The 13,658-nt window shown below is 36.9% G+C and overlaps 1 protein-coding gene across 1 annotated transcript in view; it reads right to left on the bottom strand.

Annotated features, from left to right (window-relative positions):
• The window catches only part of svp (COUP transcription factor 2), a 305,103-nt gene that overhangs the window by 206,937 nt on the left and 84,508 nt on the right, over positions 1-13,658 (bottom strand). The window lies entirely within an intron of this gene.

Raw genomic sequence — 13,658 nt, 5'->3', positions numbered from 1 at the left:
ACATAAATATCTCGTGGAAGATATCCGTTCTGCGGTACGTAATAAAATATGCCGGTCGCATCGTAAATTTCGATCGAACATAGGTATTTGCAAACTTGTGGGGCTAAGCAAAGTACTATATTTCATCGAAACAACGACGTCGCGATGTGATCAATATGGACAAGAAATCATCAAGATAATCAATATTGACTTTTGCTCTTGCAAAAAATTCGACTGTTTGATCATTATATAATTATTTTGTCTGAGACACAAGTTAATTTTTAATTTAACAATACAATCCTGCCATTTCGTTTAAATGTGAAATTTAAAGGATATAAATAAAAGATACGGCTTTAATCTAAAAGTTTTTAAGTATTTAATAAAGACAATTAATTGATAGCTGTTAAAAAAATGAAGCAATATACATGAAGATAGAACAATCAGATTATGTGCAAAAGAAAAATTAATATTTTTTTACACATTGTATATAATATACTTTTCTTTCTAATTATGCTAAAGAGGATATGAATACGTGATATATATTTAAAAATGTTGCATTATTATTTTTTAATAACAAGTAATTTTTCAAATAAAGTCTTACAAACTTATTTTGAGATGCTAGATCTTGACAGCTATAAACTATAGATAATAAATTACAGATAAATCTGTGTCAAAAGTGTTGAAAAGAAAAAAAAATTAAGTTAAAGCTATAAATAAACGATGATAATGCCCACTCGCTAATTTTCATCGTCTTCCAATTCTCTTCTCATTGCTCCATACTTATCGCTATTTACACGCGACCATTTTCCCCAATATCAGGCGGTCCTTTATAACACGAGAATTACAGGAAAGTGCCACACGTAGAGAAAGCGAGAGGGAAGCAATCGCGCAGTGGCACGGTCCGGTAGATGCACAATGTACCAGAGGGACCACGAAGACAACAAATCCATCATCTCCGGTGGGAGAGAGGCTGAAAGGGCTCCACCGCGGTAGCGCACTCTGTATAATTGTTGCTCCGGCCCCCGGTGGCCTGGTCTCTACCCCCATCTATTCCTGATGGTCTGCTATTCTCTCTCTCTCTCTCTCTCTTTCTCTCTCTCTCTCTCTCTCTCTCTCTCTCTCTCTCTCTCTCTCTCTCTCTCTCTCTCTTTCCCTCCTTCTCTCATCATCACCATCGTAGTCTCATTCTTGATACTTCAACTACTACGTTTATATATATTACCAAGTTTTACAAACGTTTAAAATATAACCTTTGAAACAGAGATAGGCTACGGAGAAGGAAACGGAGAACAAGGGAGAACAGCGGGGAAGGGATTAAAGGGGTATCGGAGATACGGTAGTGTTGTGGTGTACCGGTGTTCCATTGTTCATCTACCACAATTCATGCAGCTTCGGGTCTCCCATGTTGCTCCTCTTTCGGACCTCTCTTTTTCTCCCAAAATCTCCGTTCCTATCCCGGCTATTTTTTTCTCTTTCTCTCACATTTACATCGGGCATTACGTATGTGCCTCCGTGCGATGACACGGGCCATTGAATACCCGACTTTCGTGTGCGACTCTTCTCTGTCCTTTCCCCGTTCCACCCTCGTACGGATCGACTCTCCAACCTCTCGACCAACCCTCTTCCCACCCTCTCTCACTTTCCGCTCGCGAACAAACGTGGACGCAAAAGAAGTATCCTTGAATGAGCGGTACCTACGGATACTATGGAGTTTCCCTGTTATTAGCATCCACTCTGTCTCTCAGTGCACGGCCACGAAGCGAAAGCCGAACGGTCATTATGGAGATTGAAACACCGTTCGAGCGATGCGTTCGTTCGTCCCTTTTCCCTCCTTTCTTTCGTCTGCCTCGTTCTCGTTTCCATTCTCGTTTCCATTCTCGTTTGCTCATTCGAGGTCGCGTAATCATGTGAACAGATAAAATCGCGTGACGAGTAATGCGAAAAACATTTTTTCGACAGCGACAATTTTACGAATAAATTCTAAGTGGTTCTTTAAAGACAACTATTAAAGGGCTTCAAGACATTTCATAAATTTAAAATTGTTCAAATCTTAAGATTTTCTAATTGTTAAGTGCTAGAATGTAATCAAGATAAGAAAATAATATTTTCAACGTAATAAATAATGATTTATAAATAATGCGAGTCTTTTCTTTCTCAACTAAATACAAAAAAATTACTTTTCTTTCTCTTCACAAGTATCAAATTTATATATAAAAAATTTGATTATTCAATATTTCTTAAATGGAGAAATATAAAAATCTTAAAAAAAAAAATTAATTTGCTAATATCCTCGCGGTTCAAACTTCTCCGCTTATAGTACCGAATTTGAAAGAATTTTGACTTCTTCATAGCTATTTTGAAATAGCTAACATATTCATGCTTAGTTTCTTGACGGCATAAACATGATGATTTACGCGACGTCCGATGGTTATCCGATAACTCATCCTATACGAATGCGTGGATGGAATATGTGGAGTCTCGTAATCCGTCAGCGACGGTTGCAGCAATACGACGAGAGCCGTCATTAGTCAAGAATGCGTTGACTACAGTGCCTATTCTAGCATTGCGTATCATAATAGCTTTGCGTTATTCGCACTGCCATCATTTATAAAAGCAAAATCTTTCTGCTAACAGTAAAAATTCATCATCGTACGCATAATAATATAAAATATAATAGTTTTATATATATATATATATATATATATATATATATATATATTATATATATATTCAATCAGAAAATCGTTTTATTTTATAATAAATATTTTTAAATTACATACTTTTAAATGTTACGACAAATCGAAAAAAAAAATTATTAATTTCAGTATAAAGCGCACAAATAAAAAATACAAGTAAAAATGTACAAATAAAAGATTTGTAAAATATTTTAGTCAACAAAATTGTACTTTCTTATCAACTTGTCATAAATTAAAGAAACGAGAAAATAAAGTCATTCGTAAAACTATAATATCTTACTTCCAAATACACTTGTAAATGTATATAAATTTAATCATAACAATTATATCTCTCAATGATTCACCAACATGCGAGAGTTACCCTCTCGTAAATCCTAATCTCAAGACAATTTCATCAGATTACCATATCTCAAAAGACGCGCAATTATGGAAATGGCATTCTCAGCGACTTCCTAAGAAGGTACACTACCAAGAATAGTCGCAGGCGCTCGCACGCGTACCTAAAAGTCCTAATTAAACAGAATCCCAATCTCAAAAGACTTCCAGAAGACTCACAATTTCATAACTGACAAATGCAATTTCTTAACGGCGCGCGCAAAATGCATATCTTCGCTATTTTTAATCTAAACAATTTCAGTAGTCGCAACTCCGCGAACGGACACGTGTCCCACGTCTGGGCCTTACACGCGCGAGCGGGAGAGGCCCATCGTTGTCCGTGACAGCCTAAGGATCCTTCCCTGGGCTTGGACATGCAATTAACCGCCGGCTACACTTCTCCAGGACGAGCGGGGTGAGAGAGCAGCGATTCTCAACCGACTAATTCACGGTGCGATATTGGATTCGGATGGTCAGGGTACCTCCGGGGCCTTTTCGCCGCTCGGGAGAGACACGGCTGAGGCTTCAAGCCGCTCCAAGATACCCATCCCCATAAAAGCTTCCATGCATGTCAAGCATTATACGACCACGTTACTATTAAATACGTCAAAGCCCCGTATGTTTATTGCATATTGGATGCCGTGCACTTCGGCTCACCCTGCCGGTCCTCGTAACCCGAACCGATCGCCATTGTCGGTAAGGGACTCGTCGTGAGCTCTCTCGGACTCGCGCTCTTTCTTTCACTCGCCATCATCGTCTTTTGCCTCCAACCCACCGATTCTTCGTTCACCGCCTCGACGGAAATGACCTCGATGCTGTCTCCGCGTGTCTGCTGCGACAACCGGCCGTCCACAATCTCGCACGTTGTCGATGTATTGATAGGAGCCACAGGATGCGTTATAAATTACTTTGCAGTGCCTAGTCAACGTCAATCGCGCCAAAATGTTTCGAGGTAGTCGGCCTTCAACTCGCGATAAACTAAATATATTTTTTTTTCAAGGAAGAGAAAAATTATACACAGAACATATAATTATCTTTCTTTTTTTTTATATATATCTTTCAGCTAATTTGTTAGCAAAGTATTTTTTCTCGCGATATCAAAGTGTTAAAATATCTTTTTCCAAAAACATGTTTCCTGGAATGACACTTTTCAATCTTGAATTTAAAAAATCTTGAAACAATGTCTTTTGGAACAATAATATAGTGTGTTTTATAAAAGTGCAGAATTTATTTTGAAAAATGTGTAAACTTTAATTAAAAAAAAAAAAAGCAATTATTTAAGATTTTTATTCAAAATTCCCTTTCGTCCGAGTGTTAACTATCGAATATTAACTACAGAGGATGACATTTTCGCCTTTCTCTCCGTCAATTCGATTCGAGATATCTCGATGAAACGCGGGATCCACGGACACCCCGTCATGGATGATGCCGCAGGGTTTGACCGAAAAAACGCTTCAAGTCCGCTCTTATTATTCAGGATTTCGGGCCGTTCGACGGAGATACGGTGAATTATGCATCATGGTCAGTCCCGCGGCGTCGCGTCGCGCCGGCTTTTTCCCATGCATGCCATGCATATGCCGGATGATAGATGGATGTGTCAATTTCATCGGGGCTTGGTATCGATACGAGCCAGGGTTATCTTCATCGACTCGAAGATTACGATACGCTTGCTCGCTCGCGCATCTAGACACGAGCGAGCGAGTCATTTTCCTCGGAGCGATAAATCTACCGCCAACACCGATAGCCGAAGCTGACGCTGAATCCGCCATGAACGAACCGACCACTGAACGTTGTTATTCTACTCGGACATTTTTTGCCGCTTGTTGTCGTGAAAAAATCGCAGAATTGCGTTCTATTAATCTGCTGAATACTGTGCGATTAAATTTTTGCTGATTTTGTCAATAATTTTTAAATAAGTGTGAATTTAGAAACAGCATACATCTTCGCAGATGATTATTGTAAATTGAAATAAAAAAAATTCAAATAAATACTTTTAGTACACTGAGAGAAAAGTGTTTAGTACTTGTGTGATTATAATTACATGATAAAATAATTATAGTACGTTGAGAAAAATTTCTAGTTGACAATGAACGATAATGATAACCAGAAGAATATAATCATATCAATCATAATTCTGGTTATCTCAAGTAGAATTATAGATTTCAGACATTTTTTTCAATATAATAGCTCTATTTTTATAATTATATTACTACTAACGTAGCAATAATAATTGCATTTTAAATACTTCTATCAAAAAATATAATTGGCACTGAAAATAATTATAAAGTCTAAATTACAGTTAAATTACGGTAATTGCAATCATTATTTCTCTCTATGTGACTATATCTCCGTATTTCAGCATTCATATTTCAAATTTCATGATAAAATTATTATAATTATTACTCGATATTAAAATCTAAAATTTTTATCAATTTCTGACACAAGTGAAAGAGTATGAAAGTTTAGTTTCTCGGTGCATCTGATTTTCAAGACATAAATCGCGCGTGCGACGCTACTTCAGGACGAGTAGAACGATCTGTGTAGAGCAAGCGAGGAAGCCGTCCTCCCCCCCTCCCCCTTCCTCCTCGAGACCACTATCGTAAAGTCGAAGCTTTATCACCTGCCGTCATCCGCCCGCGACGTAGATGAAAATCTCCCCTACCTCGGCAGGTTTTTTTTTCAAAGGTCGTGACTACTTGTTAAACGTTCGTCCGCCGACTCTCCACTTACACATGGCACTTACGATAACATCGATGTCGCCGCGACTGGTTGATCTCAGTTTCTTTTAATTTTTCTATTAAAATATATTTACATTACTGTCGGTTTCAACCGCTTGCTTTTATTGCGATTTAATCGAATGGAATTGAAGCAAAATTATTTTCAAGAGTAAAACATCTTAAATATATTTTTAACGAAAGAACACGAATAAACAATTCATTATCGTTCAAAATACTTATCTATACTGATTTTTATATTAATATTAAAATATATTTTTATTCAATATTAGATTTATTACATATATTTAATGTTATATATCTTTAAAAAAAAAAATCTCTTTATTTAATATTAAAATATCTTTAAATTCATCATTTTTGGTTTTTATTTGATAAAAGGGGAACTCATAAATGTTCTGAAATATCTAACTATACTACAAAGTAAATTTTATTTGTAAGCATGTTATTTTAAGCCAATGAATGTAAGTATTACAGCGTAATCTGTCACGTAGAAACTTTATGCACTCTCTAACTTGGCACATTTCGTTATGGAAATGTTTCCAACTTATGAATACTGGCAACGGCCGTGCGAAACTCTCGCTCGATTCTCTTTTTCTCTCTTCTTTCTTCGCATTCCTATAAACGCTCAGTTGAATGCGTCAACGCGGATTACAGCACGCCCAAAACACAATGACAAGCTCCTCGGGACCCTGCACCGAGGACGGGGTCACTCGTCGGATGGGCCCTATGAAGGGCGCGTGATGTTCTCGGTACAAAGTACTACTCGTGCAGAATATTCAATAGAGCAAAAGAAATTAGAGCAGGGTGAAACCGACCGCGCTTATTAATCAGTTACTTTTTTATAATGTTTGAGGTCAAACTATATCGCCATTTCTGCTAATAAATAAGCAAGATAATATTTCTAATAATTACTCTTGATAATATATAGATAATCATGGACATATTTATTATGATTTGAACATATATTTTTCAAAATGATATATCTAATAACATAAAAATAAAAATGTAAAATGTTATTAATAAAGATAAATGAGGAATAATTGCAATTTGATTATATTTTAACAAAAATAAAAAAATTATTAAAGATCCAACATATTTATATACATTCATAAATTAATAATAATATATTTATTTATATTATAAAATTATAAAAAGTAAAAATAAATATGCTTATAGAATTAAAGACTGTGGGAAAATTTCCAGTGGAAATTTGAGCGCCATTAAAATCGCAGCTACAAGAAAGAAATTCTCATTAAAATAATATTTTATATGTTGTATTCTAAATTTTCTCTATAATTTATCTGATTTAATTTATGTTTTTCTTTTGTTTGTCACATATTGTAGGTATACATATATACAGAGGAAGTCTGCATAATTTCAAGCTGCCGATTCGCGTTGTACTTTATTTTATAACACACTGCAGCATCAGGTGAAATACACCTGATGTAAATAAGTATACGTCAAAATTATTTTTTCACATTACTTATAAAAAGTTACCGGCTGCCTGTGCATCATTATATTTATCGACCGCCGACGGTTTGTCTTCATTGCAGTCAATCGCGACCCGAAAAAGATTCGATGCAACGGCACACCGCATCGTACCGTTCGCTTTCGTTGGGGAACTTCTACAGTCACACTTGCATACGTAATAATGGAATAAAGCCGAGGGGTGCCACGCCGCCTTTATGCGGGAAATTTACTATAAAGCTGGCAAAATCACCGACGACGAGTCGCCCCTCTGCCCGGTCGGCATACGAAACCCAAATGGTCATCGTAAATAGAAAATCCGTTTTTTTTTCTCTCCCTCTCGATCGCATATGCGAAAAGTGCCGGAGTTTATTCATATTATGTCGTTGCCTCGTCGCAAGCAACGTACAGATCGAGCTTTTCGTTAGAGGGGCTGCCGTATTCCCTTGGTCGTTCGCTCGTATTTTGCACCCGCGTAAAGCACCACCACCGAAATCGTTATCGTTTACATACCGCGGGAGTAGTTTATCCTCGACCATATCTCGTGCCCATTTTTGCATCGGAATTCGGTATTATTCGAATAATTTAGTATCGCCATTTGTGTCTGAATAATTATACGAACAACATTTTAAGAATGTGTTCGTATAATTAACCATAGAGGTATCGCAAATTAGTCGAATATATACAAAGAATTTAATTTTATATATTTATGAGTCTAATTAATGACTTTTATATATTGTATAAATATTTTTTTAGTACATTGTATTCCGCAATATAATTTGCGAGAAGGGAAAGAGTGGATTTTTCTATTCTCATATATTTTTAATTCAACTGTCTTCGCATGTTATTCATTTATCGTTTTTGTATATATATAAATGTGTACAGACTTTAATTTCCGTGATATCCCTATATTAATCTAGTAGCCGTCATACGAATTTCCATCTCACAAGCAAAAATTAGACACCTAAATTTATTTTGATTTTTGGCATGATTTCATGCATTAAAAATAAGAAAATTTTGTGTTATTTTTTTATAAAATATAGTGAGGAAAAAAAAGATTAAGCAATAATTTACTATAATAGTTGTCGCAAAATTAAAAACATGCTACTAACTGAAACGACCTTTTACAATAAAATTAACTTTGTCTTTCCATATTTAGAAAATAAATATATCTATCCATATATGCAAAAAAAAGTGGTAACAGTTATTATTTTTATAACAAAAGAAAATAAGAGTTATTACCCTTAAAAATAATTCTGGCGTCTTTATATAAATATTAAAAAGAAATAAAAATAAAAATACTTTTAATTAAAAGGAAAGATTTAAAAAAAAATGTTCTACAATCCCATACAATTAGATAGAAAAGTCGCGATAAGTACGGCTTATAGTTTTCTCACATAAGCAATCGTATTTTCGTTGCGTGTTTTCTTATTACATCGTTCTGAAATAATGATAAATGATATAACGACCGATGCACCGCATGATTAGAGTGACGCGACAAGGGGCGAAAAGAGAAAGATAGAGAAACACGCAGAGTAAGCACCGTGTAACATGGAATTAATTTCCATAGCGCGTCGGACCGGGGTTCCAATGAATAACAATAAAGCGCGAGAGCATATACGACACCGCACGGCATGCCCACAATCCGGGGCAGATCGTTACGCACGACATTAACTTTCGGCTTAGCCTCGTTTATGCAAATCCCGCCGGGGCATCTGTTTTCGCCTGCAGTCCGCGAAATGCGTTTTTCGCTCTCGTAACCCGCTCAGCGCGGTGGCTTCGTTTATTTTATTATAATCTTTTTTTTTTTCTCGTCGTCCGACCAAGACCATCCATTTGATGCGACCACCGGTCAGTCTTGACGTCATCGTCCCTCTTACCCTTACATGCCCCTTTCGTCCCGCGTACAGAAGTCTCGTGTACATTCTCCGTTGTCCGTCGTCGTCCGTCGTCCTGAGTTCACGGGTTCAGACAGATGCGAGCTGAGCGCTAACGAGAACAATTAGGAGTTCCACTTTGCGCTCTCTAGGCGCTCTCGGTTCTCTCTAAAAATAAACACGGCCACTTAATAGCTCGCTCCGTCATAACTCGCGCGCAGATGCAAGCCCGTCTTATATTATTCCCACGAACGGCCCCGCGTTTCTCCGAATGCACCACCAAAGTGCTATCAATCTCACTCCCACTTTATCCCTTTCTTTCTTTCTTACGTTCACTCGCCAGCTTTCGACGACGGCTTCCACGCGCGACGTCTTTATCGGAGATCGTGGAATCGCCACGCGCGAGCCCGGCTAAAAATATTTTATGAACAAAAATTGGCAGACACCCGCACGCGCGAGATGCACTAAGAATACGATCTGACAACTCGGAGCTCTCGTAGTTCCTCAAATGCTCATTAACACTGGGAAAAGAGTTTAATTGTATTAATTGGAACTCTGGTTGAAAATGAACAAATCAGAATTTTCTGATTAAATCTATTATATTGGGTCATTTAAAAAGTATCCACGGTTTTTTCATTCAAAAATTGAACAAAAAACCGCGGATACTTTTTAAATGACCTAATAATTCTAATTGAGACGATCAGAATTTTCTAGCTCGTTCATTTTCAAACAGAAATTTTTCTTAGTGGAACGAATATTATACTACTAAAATAACGATTAGTTTGTAAATATTTATAACAACTAAGAATGAGATATAACAGGCTGGTTCATGTAGAAACTGAGAATGATGTAATAGGAGGAAAAATGTGAATAAAAACTAGAGAATGTATTACAGTTTAACTTAAAAGGAACAAATCTTTAATAGTTTTCCAAAATTGCACAGATCGTTCCAACATATTCTATTAATATATATTAATTAACATACTTAAATAAGCAATTTCATTTAAATACGTATCCATGATATAATTATCTGTCTGGAAATTTTTATACGATCGGTATTCAAAATTATTCAACTCGCTCGGAGAACGAGAACTCACGGACGTCACTTGCAAAAAAGCGATAAGTAATAATAGCAGTTATCAGGCCATTCTCGACTCGATGATGCGTTTAGCGGTTTTTTCCCCGTCGTAAGCCTTATCCGACCGTCGATATACTTATCTACGATAATAATTCACCGAGACGGCAAGCTTTCGGTCCTCTGAGGAATCGTACGGTGGACTTAACGATCTTCTATGATTGAATTCTTGTCGCGAAACTGCTGTGAAATCTTCCTAAAGACTATACTTAGGCTATACTTGCCAAATATATTTTATCTTTCTTATTCAATTATATAAAACAATATAAGTCACAAATATTATGATCTATTTATAGATTATATTGCAAGCAACAAATCTATTCTTCTGATCAAGTAAAATAATTGATTAATTGGGGATAGTGTTCATTATCAATTAATAATTTGATATAAAATTACAAGCAAGAAAAGATTTGATTAAGTTTTATTAGCAAAATAAAACTTAGTTAAAGTTGGAAAGCTTAGTGCTATGCAGGGTAGCAGGATTGTTTTTGATATACTCAAATAGCAGACATATCTTCTAGTAATTGTATCTAATGGCGGCAACTGATATCACTGAGTATAACCGCGTGCTACGAACAGAGCATACTATGCTCGGAATGTGTATTTAACTGTCTGTTTAATTGGGCCTAATGGAGCGGTATTAGCTATCCGTGCGAGTATTACGCGTCGAGTATCGCGGCGCGTCTTGGGTACATCGCGAGGAGTTCTGTAGTTGCCTCTCTCTTGTTCTTCCTAATCTTGATGACATACTTTTTTCAAAACGTTCTTTTAAATTCTATAGAATCTTCATTTCTAAATCATATCTGACACAAAGAAAGATATCTTAAACTTTACATAAAATATTAAGTTAGTGAGAACACGTGACATTAAAATAAATATATTTCAAAAATATAATTATGAGAGAAATTAAAATTAATAATAAATTAAATTGAAAAAAATAATTAAATTTTTAAATCAAATAAATTTTTTGTAAAAAAATACAAATTTTTATTTGAATTAATCATCACAAAGAAATTATCACAGAAAATTACGAGCAAAAATCTAATTTTATTGAATAATATTTGATGGAGATTTAATTGATAATAAATAATTAAATATATTTCAAGAGAAAGAAAGAGAGATAAAAAGGACAGTAACAAATAATTAATTCATTTTTGTATTTACTATTTTTATTATATTTAAAAAAATTATATGTATAATAATTTCTTTAAAACTATGTCTAATATCTATGACATTTTAAGAGACTTTTTTAAATATATTTCCTTCTTAAAAATCTTCAAATAGTTCATTTTTTGCGGATACGTCTATTTAAAACTTAGAAAAAGAAGATTTAAATATAATTCATCGAAATGATAGTTTAAGAAGTTTCGGCGGGAACAAGCATACTGTTATTACAGTCATAGAACGCGAAAGTGTGACAAACGGCAAACAGTAAAGACGATTATCTCGACGGGGCACAGCGGCCATCGTCCGCGTATCGTATCTTGTTCGACGCACGAAACGAAACAGTCGGAGAAAGAGTCCAGTAAAAAGAACTTATCCGCACGCGCGAGTGTTTAGGTCCTTCTTATTTACAATGGCTAAAATATCTGAGAAGTAATGAAAATGAAAGAAACATTGGAGAAGAAAAAAGATACGTAGAAATGGTAGAAAAATAGAACGAAGCAGAACGAGAGAAAAAGAAAAGAAACTGACGAACGAATCGAATCAGTTAGAAAAGGAGGAGAATGGGGTTTATAGATAGCTCGACAAGTAGCGGTTGGTCGTTCGGCGTTGTTTCGACGTCGTAATCATCAATTTCGTCTCATGAATTCCGATGCCCATTTCGAGAATGAAAGAGAGTGTAAAGGGGCCCGGAGGAAGGTGCGATGGCTCAAGAAATAGATGCCAACCTGGGGTGCCAGACTAGTAAGGAGAAGAAAGGGATGAAGTAAACGAATGAGAGAAAAGGAAAGAAACTCCAGTACAGTACGTGAAAGGCACGCGAAATTCTCCTGCAACCGCAACAAGAGCAAGAAAGGTTGAAAACAATTGCGGAATAGCCGTGGTCGATGCGACAGGATGATCAGGGGAAGAGGGGAAGAGGGGAGAGGGGAACGACATGGTAAAGAAGCGATGAGAAAAGACTAAGAGAGAAAGAAACAGAAAATGGTAAGTCCAGACGAAAACGAGAAGAGCGAAACAAGAGGAACAACAAAGGGGACAGGGTAACGGGGAAGGACACAGAAGGGCGCGGGTGTACAGAGAGTTATGGTTATCGCTAGTGAGTGTACCATCTCCTCCTCGAAGGAGCTCCCATGTGTCCACAGAAGAGAAGAAGCTCCCGTGGCGCGGAAAGGATGCGCGGGAGGCGGTTGAGAAGAGAAGAGCCCAGAGGAAAGAGAGAGGGAACCACAACGGGGAGAAGACAGGAACTTACTTGGAAGCGAATGTAACTTTATTGTGAACTTATCGCTGTCAGAAGGCAAACAATGGTCCGATCTTCGCACCATCTGCCCCTGCCATCTTTACCTCCACCTCGCGTAGTTCTTTGCTCCCCCTACGTCTCTCAGTTCTCTCTCTCTCATCCTCCCCCGCCGCCGAGGAAGTTCGAAGGAGAGAACCCGGCGCCGCGGTATCGCCGCATCGCATCTATCGCGCAGACCTGGACCCGCAGAGAGCTTACCAATATGTAAACGAGTCGCCAACGGGCACCATCGTCACCCCACTGATCCCCCACCCTTCTGTATATATCGATACTATATCGGGGGACAGATATCTCGTATGCCAGCCACATTTTTTCAAACCCTCCCACTTCGTCCCTGACTCGCCTTCTCTTCGAATGCAACCCCCGGTGAACCACACGCTCCCTCGCGACATTCCAATTACGAATTCGACACCGACGCGGTCCGTGTCTCCCGATTTCGGAAACACACGTATCGTCCCCCTCGTGAATGTATTTGCTGGCTGATCTCACTCCACCATAAGACTTCCAACAGTGAGTACTCGCAAAAAAGTTGGTTCGAATTTTAAGGTATAAATATTCAATGATAATAATTTAAAATAATAAATATTTCAAGCATCGCCTTTTTTAATTTATTACATATAATTCAAAGTTGTTACAAATTCACCCTAAAATTCCATAACTTTTCCCTGATTTACAAACAAAATTTCGTGATTTTCCCTGATGATTTCAATAATATTTTGAAATTTTTTGTACTTCACCCTGATTTGGAAACTATACATAATATATTGTATTTAATTCTTTCTGTTCATTTTAAAATTTTACAAAAATATCAATGAAGATCACGGTAGGTGATCGATTCTCGTTAGTAAACGGACAGCCGATCGTTCACGCACTAATCAGTCTCAGGGGGCTTCGTTCCCCAATTTCTGACACAATCTTCCGTTTCAC

The sequence above is a fragment of the Acromyrmex echinatior genome, chromosome 11 (genome assembly GCF_024713525.1).
Source record: "Acromyrmex echinatior isolate Ae372 chromosome 11, ASM2471352v2, whole genome shotgun sequence".
Lineage (NCBI taxonomy): Eukaryota > Metazoa > Arthropoda > Insecta > Hymenoptera > Formicidae > Acromyrmex > Acromyrmex echinatior.
Note: the sequence above shows the minus strand (reverse complement) of the source record. Positions and strands in the feature narration are given on the sequence as shown.